At 37.0% G+C, this 11383-nt stretch overlaps 1 long non-coding RNA gene across 3 annotated transcripts; it reads left to right on the top strand.

The window, feature by feature from the left end:
* The first annotated feature begins 2549 nt into the window (after positions 1–2549).
* Positions 2550–5860, top strand: LOC139813097 (uncharacterized). Of its 3 annotated transcripts, XR_011732035.1 has the most exons (5): positions 2550–3628; positions 3779–4298; positions 4429–4522; positions 4600–4828; positions 4909–5860. It is a non-coding gene; the product is annotated as an uncharacterized lncRNA (long non-coding RNA). The 3 variants fall into 3 exon arrangements; XR_011732036.1 differs by having other exon boundaries at positions 3779–4361; positions 4600–5860; XR_011732034.1 differs by having other exon boundaries at positions 4600–5860.
* The last annotated feature ends 5523 nt before the right edge of the window (positions 5861–11383 follow it).

Consider the following 11383-nt stretch of genomic DNA (forward strand, 5'->3'; position numbering starts at 1 on the left):
GGCCATGTACATACATTGCGAATTTGTATACATACATGCATGCCGCGTGCACGCGTATTATTCCATTAACGTGATCCGTTGCGTTAGAAGGGAAGGAGAGAAGAGAGTCCGAGGTCTCCAGGTATACGCATCGCGCGCTGTTGCGCTACGTTATTTATGTGACGTTCCATTACAAGCTCTTAATTGTTTGACTAATGTGTACGCCTAAGTCATGCCGCACGGTTCGTTTCAAGGATTCTTCCGTGCTTAATTGCTGCGATTTAGAATTGGAACTTTCAATTATATATTACTATTTAAATCCCTAAGATTACTTCAGAATCAGATTTATTCGACATTAGTCAGGTTATCTTAATTTAGATTTATTTGCTCAAAAGTCAGGTCAGGTCACTCGAACGTTATATTTATTCAAGTCAAAAAATTATGTTGCTTTCTGAATTTAATTTCAATTAATGTTATTCATATTTTTGTTTATATAGCTATATCCTTGAATCGTTATCATACATTAACATTTAATATGTGATCAGGTCGCTTTCTACGAAGCTTCCTGTACATAATTTTTAGAGATAATCTTACATATTTACATAATGTATTTCAATAAATTTAATGCAAAACCTCAAAACCTTGTTCACAAAATTCCACTATCCCACTTTAGCAGCCCCACGCGTGTGGCAACCGTAAAAGTGGTAAATATTCTACCTTCGGAAAGGCGCGAAGATGTCAAGACGATATCCAGCACCCAATTATCTCCCTGCTCGTTATCTTGGTCCGATCGTTATCGCGGAGTGCGACCCAGAAAATGAGAGAAAAAAAGAAGAGGAGACCGAGGAAGCTGGATCCGAAACGGGATCTGAAGCGACGGGGATACCCCGCGGCGCCAAAATCATTGGCGATTCCTGGCTGAGACAATGGCGGTCTGCTTTCGCACCTGCCTCCGAGCTATGCGCGCGATAGAAGTTCGATTAAATATTGATTTTAGCTACGCGGATGGAGAGACAAAGGGAGAAAAACGATCGGGGCGAGAAACCAACCCGGGGGCACCTGCCAATTTCGGAAGATGATTCCGCAACCGGTTCCAGATCGCATTGCTTTTAACTCCCACACACACAGATTTATAAGGAAACCAACAAAATTTAAACCATAAGGTTCGAGCTATTAAAAAAACCAAACGTGAAGAATATTTTTCTCGAGGTGTTTGCCAATTTCTTAAAATTATATGTTGTGTAGAATAGAATGGCACACATATTTCCTGTAATACCTTTTGGTTTAGATTTCCAAAAATCATAAACTTTTAATTAAAAAAAAACATTTTAATTTCAAAAATAACTTAAAAAATCAGCTCAATTATTTACATATGCATGTAATCAAGAAATTTGCGTTCTATCGATGTAATAATGTGAGAAACAAAGTCAAATCCAGAGAGAAGCTTTTAATGTAACTTCTCAAAACATATTATATCGAAAACATTTACCGGAAAGTAACATACGTATCACGTTCCTGGACGCTTGTATCATTTTTAAGTTAATATTTTTTTAGTTAATTGATTAGATTTATTGTGTAGATTATTTCACTAATGTTCATGTTATAAATCACAATTATCTTAAGCCTTTGTACAACAAGATCGAATATATGTATAGTAACGGTCACGACTGTCACTAGTCACTACATATGTATGACAACTACACGTATTTTACTCGTTAATATTTACTTGTAAACAACCAAGGCAAAACGTCCGTCACGAACTCGACTAATATTTGTTTTTACAGATCACTTCCTCGTTCCCTTCTACTTTCGCAAGTTATATGGTACGATACACCTTTCTTTTTATTAAGGGATCTACTCGGCATCGGCATTAACTCTGCGATCAATTAATATAATTTCAACAATACTTGACCGTGACCGGCAATGTCAATGCAAAAGTATACTAACCTCGAATGTACTATAATTCTGTCACATAATCCTATCACAACATGTATGGATTCACGAATGTTCATTGCAAAACACGGAATTGTTCCCATGTCCGGTAATGATTATTATATAATACGATATAATATATATATATATATATATATATATATTATAATGGTATAACGTTAAATATAAGAAAGAGAAGTTATCCGAGGGAATAATACAATCGTGGAATAGCGCTGGCTATAGATACTCACTTGCGCGCACCCTAGATCGCTTCCAATAAGAATAAACAAATTTGGGGTAGATTAGGGTGTAAAATTGAAAAAAACACACAAGAATTATTGAATTACATTAAAATCACTCTTACTACAGTTGCGCCAAGTCATCGACGGATCACCTTTACATATTGCAGTCTTTACATATTAGAGTAATCGAGGAGAATGTTAACATCTAATTGGCAAGGACCATCCTGCAGGTCCTCGTCATCCTTCGTCCCGTAATAGGAGTAACGTCCTTGTTGAATCACCTCGTATTGCGCGTCGGGAGCGAGGAATGGACCTCTCGCGCTTCTCGGTTCGTCGCTGTTCGCATAATTGTCACAAGGAATGTCTCCTTTATAGGCGATAGAGTTTGACATCAAGGCAGAATCTAACGTAAGTAAAATTATCATTTTTCGCAATATTAATCCGCAACACCAAATCGTGATACTAACAATAAGCAATATCTCCATGAAGTATAAACCATGTCATGAAACTTGAGATTAAAATGTAAAATGTTAATGTAGTTTAATAAATTCTATTCTTACGCATATTTTTTATATATAATAAAAATAATTATAGTGTACTATTAAAAAAAAATAGTATATGTATAGTATATATATATCTGCATTAACTTTATAAAAATAAAGGCTGAGATTTAAAGATTAATTTACATAACATATAGAGTCAAAAGACTGCAATACAAGTAAGAAAATTGTAATGCAAAGAATGCTTTACACGCTTACTTTTGCATACAGATATATATATATATATATATATATATATATATATATATATATATATATATCATGCGCTGTCAGTACTGTCAGTATACTGTCACGCACTGCGACAGCGCAGTAGTGCACTAGTGCACTGCAGTCTGCAGAGTCTGCTGTCGTCTACACGAGCATCACTACCCTCTTGTCAAAGATAGGAAAGTGACAAATTATTATTATTATTTGTCCGACGACGACGTGGACGTTCCTTAATTATAAAATTTAACATTTCAGACTTTGCATCGTAATATCTCCGCTCGTATAGGGCACGTAGCGGGTTCACTCGTTATTGAGATCTCAAAATCTCGGATACTCGCAACTCGTGCGTTCGCGTAAGAGTCATACACGGTGCGGTCTCGCTTCGCGCGTACTTGGCGCGAGACACTACCGTGTCTCTTGATAAAAAAAACTTGGGTGCCTGGTCTTCAGAGCCCTTCGTATATACTCTTCGTGACCTCGCTCTGCGTGTCTTTCGCGCGGCTAATGGACCATTGAATATGTTGATGGAATATGCACTCGTCGATATAGACTGTTGGAGGTTTGAATTAAATTGCAAAGTCTCTTCGTCGGGTTTAGTGGGCAGCGAGAGTAATTGAAAGGGGGACCCTTTCTTAAGGCTGGAATAAAGAGGTCGGTGCAAGAAACGGCCCGTCGGTATGAAAGGGTTATAGCATGGAATTTGCGCGCGTAAGTGATTAATTTTCAGAATTACCGAATATAGCTTGGCGTATAATAATGTCTATTTTTTTATTATCATACGATATGAATCTATATTTTAAGAAAATGCAAGACTAACTGAATTTATAATAAATATAAGATTTCAATTCTTTCAAGCAGCAATCGTGAAGCAAATACAAATGTCAAGACGCCATTTCCAGAGAAGTCTCAAGGACTACACTAGACAGCTAATATGTGTCGTGTCGAATAATACGACGAGGACGATATCTTGTCGATCGTATGCTCCAACTACAGGTTCAGGTTTCCGGGTAGAGGATAGTGTCAGCCTTGACATTGCCCGATAAGCCCTGAGAACAAGAAAACACGACGAAAGCGGAACAAGCACTACGACTCGTTTCGACTTGCGATGCTTCGTAGGAATCACTTATATTAGTTCCTAATGCGGGAACGAAAAATAATGCAAAGTCACTTATGTTTATCTTGTTTCACAATGAGCGTAAAGCGAAGGAAGTTATGGTAGATTGTCTCAGAGAACCGTTCTAACGAAGCTTGAAATCAATTACGGAACCGGCAGAATACGCTGGTGGTCCTTAATTCAATAATTTCACGGATGCGGCTAGAGATTCTGAGAAAAAACAAAAATGGATCGTTGAAGCCTCCTCTTTCGCTGAAGAGTCAAGTTAGTTATTAATTTCTCTACTGGAAGGAAATGAAATTGCATAATTGTCCATAATTCTTCATGGTAAGTTTCCGTAATTTTTTCTAAATTAATCCGGTAGTCATGTCACGGATTTATTTCTCATTTGCAGCTTTTCCAAATCAAAGCAAAAAAAAGGGGAATTGTAATAAACCGTTAATACCGAAAACTATACCATCTTTTAACAATTTAAGCGCGATATTATTGTAAGTTTTACAACAATCGATATAATATAGATATTAAAATAAATTTGTTAGCAAATTTCGAAAACAATATTTTTTAGAAGGTAAAAATGATCACGATTTCAAGCACGACATTTCCTGATCGTAGAAGTGGAAGCGACAGCGTGTCTCCTTGTATGTAAAATCGGCGAATAAATGCAACGTGGCGAATAATGGGCGAAGCTCGCGCGGTATTGCCATAAACGATCGTCCTACACGTCCCTACCTGTCGAGCAGACCCAGTGCCGAGGGCGACTTATAGTTGCAAAATCCTCGAGAAGTGAATCAAAGGTAAGAGATCCCAAACGAAAGGATACGAATACGTAATTTTACGTTTCAATTAACTAATCGTGTTGTAATACGTATTACAGTAAAAGTTACCAACGAAATCGTCGTCGTTATTATCGTACATCGCGATTTACAACCCGCCACTAATGCAATACGCCCGTTCTAACATTCTCGTGTTCTCCTCTTCAAACCATTCGATCGAGAATACCAGAATAATGTAACGCACCGACATTACAATAACGACCCGCGTAACAATCGCTCCGGGTCTCGTCACGTGCTTATACGCACACGCGAGGCAGCAGAATGACGAGGGACACGGTTCACCGACCAGGACGATATCACCGATATTATTACGTTGTCTTGTTATCCGTCGATCGTCGTGCTGTTATGACGTGTTTCAAATACGCGCTCGTGTCAAAGCTAGCCACAGAGTTGGATTTCTGACAGACACGAAATGAAGACCGCAATTTATGTCGAACTACATGTTATTACGCATAGCTCGACTTGCGTTTAAATATCAGGTTCACGATGTCCGTCACGCGATTTTATTCTAATCCCCTCGATAACCTGTCCATGAACATGAAATTTGTGGCACGAGACTGATAGGCGGCGGCCCCTAGATTGCGCGTAATTGGATTATACGTGAATTGTATCGCGGAATAAGATTATATCACGCTTCATGTTGCGCTAGTCAAGCGTTGATACCTTCTTTCAGAAATGATTTTATGTACAAAGCATTCTCATTCTTTCTATTAACTACGAATTTTCAAAACCAATATTTCTTTGACCCTAAAATAATATTCGTATATAATATGTGTCAAATTAAATTTCAATGTGAAAATTTGTGTTAAATATAACATAAATCACATGTCCAAAACGGTCCACTCAAATTTTTGTGTTAATTTAACATAATATGGATGTGTTAAATGGTAACATTGAGTAATAAATATATATTACTATCGTAATTTGAAGTTAATTGTGTGACCAAAAAAAAAATGTAACTTTGATCGTAATTTAAAGTTAATTGTTTATTGAGTTTTTGATTTACGATTATTAGTAAAGTTATTTAACAACTTTTACATTTCAAAGCTGTTGATCATAGCTGTTTATCAATATACTATGTTAATATTTCAACAGAAAAAAAATGTAACTTTGATCGTAATTTGAAGTTAATTGTGTGTACAAATAACATAACTTTTATGTTGAAATTAACATATAAGAAATGTTCTTTTTACATTTTACAAATGTAACAACTCAAACTTTTTTGATTAATATATAATGTGTAAAAGTTACACTGTTTATATTTGTTAAAAGTTTATTTTTTAACAAAAGATTTATGTTAACGTAACATTTTATTTTTGTTAAATGTAAATATAAAAAAATATTATTTTTACATTCTAGAAAGGTTAATTTTTTGTTAATAATAAAAGTATTTCAATTATTTAATATGTATAATAATTTATAAACCCAACATTTAGTATCTCTTGTCTAGATAGTGCCAATTATCTGAGACGCGCGAAAAAATTATTTTCCTGTGAGGTTGAATCTCGAGACATTTTTCTTTATATAAGAGCATTTAACGTGACGTCAACCGAGTATTTTGTTTATCGGTTTTCTGACACATCCAGTTCGTCGATCTTTTCAAATCAGTTCGGATGTGTGTTTTTATATTTCGTGTAAACAGACCGACACAATTATGGCTGGTAATGTAAGAATATACCCTATATATATAGGAAAGAATAAAGGCTCAAGCAACAATAATTTTAAATTCGTAAGGGGTCACATTGCTGCGAGATAAATATCATACGGTACACGAAAGTTAATTTTTCAGTTATACATAAAAGAAGCAAAAACATTATTATCGCATCATTAAAATACGATCTGCAGGAATCTAATTTAAAGTCAATGATACGTTATACGACGGTATATGAATATGGCAAGAATTATTTAACGTGGCAGTTATAAACACATATTTTTTTTTATCTATATATTCAGGTGTTTAATTTAATATCTCTTTATATTTTTAATCGTGTGTCATATATGTTTAGTTATTTCTTTAAAAGGAACGCGCGTGATAAATAATATTATTATCAATCCTACATGGTGTAGAACTTTTAAAATATTTGCTTATGTTTCATGTCACAAATGATAAACCGGTGATGTCCAGGTGTCAGTCGACATGATGTTCATTTGGTGACGAAGGTCGCGGGCGATTCACGTGTTTACAAGAGGCGGCCGACATCATCGCGTCCTCCGCAATGCATCCCGGTGCATATCCTCTCCGGTTTCGTTCGCGCGTGCTCCCGCCCGCGAATTATTCGCGACACATGCAGATTATTGCCACCTTCTGGTATTCGACGAGCATCGCCGTCGCGAGCATTGTAGATTGGATCGAATGTCGCAACGAAGCTTTCTCGGTAACTCAGTGACATTCCTGTTAACGCCTCTACGTGCTGATATCTGGGGCTCCCTTACCTGCACTCAGGGCTGGGTGTTTATATTAGTTGCACCCGTGTAACACGCATTTTTAAGTTTTTCGCCAAATGCTGAAAATGTTGTGCTCGATATTCTAGTAAACTATTTATCGCAAATTAAATCAAACATTTTGCGATGTTAATATCACAACTTTATTTTACATCTTTCTGTCATTAGGAATTGATTCCTCGATACATTTTTTATTTTATCATATCAATAAATTATTCAACGAAAGACATTGAACTGCTCTATCTTGTATCAAGATTTTTACATCGAAATTTTCGTCTAAAAGATTAAACCGGTAAATAAATTGTAGAAATGTTCAGCCCTGTTGCAAATACTGGATGCGAAACTTGAAATTGAGAAGGTATCGTGAGAGCACGTACGCGTATCACGCGATTAAATTTCTTCTTGGTGTTTCTCATTGGCTGCTTCTCGAGGGATCGTTCAACGATCGTTCTTCGATCCTGACTAACATCAGAAATAAATATTTACCAATGATAACAAATATTTATCAACGATGACAAATATTTACTAAATCTCATGCACCTGCATCCAACCAACCAACGATAAACCAACGATATCGCAGTACATTCCTTGCACGTAATTAATATTGAAGATAGCTTCAATTTTGAAATAAAAATCAAATGCTCAAACACATATAAATGTTTCGAATATTGCCATAAACCTTGGAACGCGAACATTGTGCATTTTGTTTTTAAATTCGATAAATACATAATAATAACGGTAATACATTAGTATTATCCAAGTATCATAATTATTTCTATTCACATCAGCGTGACTCGAATTTCTAAAGCACACACCTGCCGTGTAGAGATACCTAGCGATAGATCTAGCATCGAAGTAAGCGATCGGTCTCGCTGAATCGGCATCATGAATCAACGAATCGACGATTGTATGCTCGACGGCACGGCGCGGCGGCGCTTGGAGGGGGCGGGCGGGCGCGTGGGCGCCGGGGCTTTTGTAACGGTAAATTACGGCATGAAAAGGTGGTAAAAAGAGGACGTACAGCGTGGCAGAGAGGAGACACGGGTGGGGGAGACACTGATTTGAATATCGACGTTGAGGAACAGTGAAGGATCACGAAGCGTGGGCTCCGCTATATGGCTGCACCTTACGATCTGTCTTGCCCTGCTCCCTATCGTGTGTCCCCCTTCGTGTGGTGCCCCCACGTTACCGTCGCGAGGAGATTTAATGCAGCCGCTTTCGTAATGGTGAATTGCGCCGCTAGTAAACGATATCGGCACGGTCCGCGTGTAAATGCCGATACCCGGAAAAAAAGCGAGTTAATTGAAGCGAGTTAATTTGTGAGAGAATTAAACGACGGCGTAGTAATGTTTCGCCGTAAACGCGCAGGTCGGTCCATTTACTAACAATGTTAGTTCAATAATGCTGTGGCGATTATCGCCATATACTTGGCCGGCGAATTGAAAGTAATAACGAGGTCGAAAAATAGCGAGACGTTAGATAAGAAAAACATAAATACAGGCAACAATAAATGGGAACATTACAGGCATGACACAAACGATAACTAATAAACAGCGTTAGATATTGCACGTTTAGAGAAAATGAATGCAAATTTACCAAAATTTGAAGATGTAAAAGATTTCTTTGTACTAAAGTGCAAGATATGTGGCCAACAATTTAACACCCAAGATGAGTGTTGTCGGCACATAAGAGAAAACCACCCCGAACGTTGTAATGAGTAAGTATATAATATGTGCCTTACAAGGATCTTGAATATAAAACCCGACTATGAATACCGGCCTTAAAGAATTATATATATATATATATATGTAATTAAAAATAAACATTTATTTTTATCAACGTCGCCTATACTTCTTAAAGCGTATTTGTGTTTGTGAATGAGGGTATGTGTGTGTGTGTTTTTGTTTGTGTGCGCACGCGGGCGAATGTATTTCTGTGATTCATTGTCACCTTGGCTCTTGTACGTATAACACGTATTATTATTGTTGACTCGGATCCTCTGTCATCTAATCAGTTGGGCACAATGTATATCACAGTAAAAGTATTGTTGATAATTCTTATCGTCATGGATTTAATTCCATTAACATCAGATGATGTCAGACCTGATGTCGTCACATCTAATGGAAGTCCATTATTATTAATAACCATCATTTTAATTATTGTATTATACTATATCAGACAGTATTTGACCGATGAGGAGGAGATCGAGGAAGTCGAGCCGCAACCCAGCAACGCCTCAGACACATCCGATGAGTTCGACGATATTAAGGAATAAATTGGAATGGACTTCAATAAACATATCCTTTCACGCACGAACTATTACCAAAATGCATTCGTTTGATAAGGCAAAGTATCTTATACTGACAAAATTTAGAGATGATTAATGCTATAATTTATAAATTCTTACATTTACCTGACCAAATTCAATATTAATTTATCGCGTGAGAAAGTTTATTCTAACTGGCATATTTTGCAAACTAATCGATTTCGAATAAGCGTTGTCGAATGTAAATAATGCGTTTTATCGGGTAATAATTTCCAAGCAACATTTATATCGCTGCGAGAAATGTTGGTTTTCGGTAACTTGAATTGATGCAGCGTCAATTTACTTCAATTTTTCCTCGCTCTTAGTGGCTAGCTTCAGCAAATAACAGCGGGTTTACCATCGATCTTCCGTTCTGGACGATTAAATATCATGTATTTACGGTTTGGACACAATGTTTCCAAGCAGATTTAATTACTACCACCTTGGTTGATTATTTAATGCTCCAGGAAATTCTCACAACACTTGTGTATGTACAACTCATCTGCCAAGTGTCGTTTCCTCTTCCTATTCAATCATATTCGTTTAATCATTCTCCTAATTTTTATGTAATTATATAAGAAGACGTTATGTAATAGAAAATTTATCTAAGATGTTCCATTCCTATATTTTTATAATGGCAAATCATCGAACTTGACTTTTTCACAATAAGAATATCGAGTCGCTTTGATAATAATCGCTTTTGAAAAACATTGTCACAAATGCAGCTCAAATGCGAGTACTTATAAAAAATGAATTAGGTATGATAAATTAATTCTTGCGTGCAACTTATTTCACATCCTTATCTGTCTGTCTGTCACCTTTTCACGGATATATGTATATCGATTTCTATACCGCAATATTGTTTAAATTAAAAAAACGATGAACGCGGTACAAGTTATAGCACAATGAGTATTTGTGTACCTTACAAATACCGAAAATGCTACGATAGTTGGGAAAACAATGCTACGTGCAAATTACGTGGAGAAACGATGAGATTAAGCAATCAAGCAGTTCAACTTCATCGTCGAACTGTCGACTTCTCACAGCACGCGCGTTCCATCGCATCCTTCGCGAACCGCGGCCACACCTGTACGGTTATAAGGAGACGGAAGACTTCCGGTCCCTCCGAACGAAATGAGTTGTCGTTAAACGCGCGTGGATCCATTCACTCCGCGAGCGTGGCGCAAGAAGTTCATTCAGTCGGCTCGTACGTTGTGCCGACCGCCCACGTGTCGTTCTATGTGTGCATAGATCCGCACGTATATGCACGATGTGCCTCCGCGGGGTATATTTACATACTGGATCCGCTATCGGCGACGACACCGAAATAGAGAGGATATCCTCTCTCCATCGCAGTGTCGCCGTTGCGCGAAATCGCCGTCGAGTCACTCGTTTGGATGTTAATGTGACAAAGCCGACGTTGAATCATGCTGCACAAATATAAGTGACGCTCGGTATTTCTTGGAATCGGGTATTATAATGCGTTTCGGTGTGGTCGGCGGATTCTGAATAATCATACACGCGAAGAAGAATATAGTAATAGCAATAGTAATAGCAGGAACAGAAATTATTATCGTCTTAGAATAAACTTTCTAAATATACGTGAGTAAATAATTATAACAAACAGGAAACACACACTTATGTACATGTACTAAAATTAATAGCAAAATGAAAAGATAGCTAGAATGTCTTAGGAATAAATTTTGCTTCCTCATAGAGAAAGCTTTGTTTTCGTTAAAAAAAAATTTTTTTTTGTTTCTCTGAATGTG

Source organism: Temnothorax longispinosus, chromosome 5 (genome assembly GCF_030848805.1).
Source record: "Temnothorax longispinosus isolate EJ_2023e chromosome 5, Tlon_JGU_v1, whole genome shotgun sequence".
In the NCBI taxonomy this organism is placed as follows: Eukaryota; Metazoa; Arthropoda; class Insecta; order Hymenoptera; family Formicidae; genus Temnothorax; species Temnothorax longispinosus.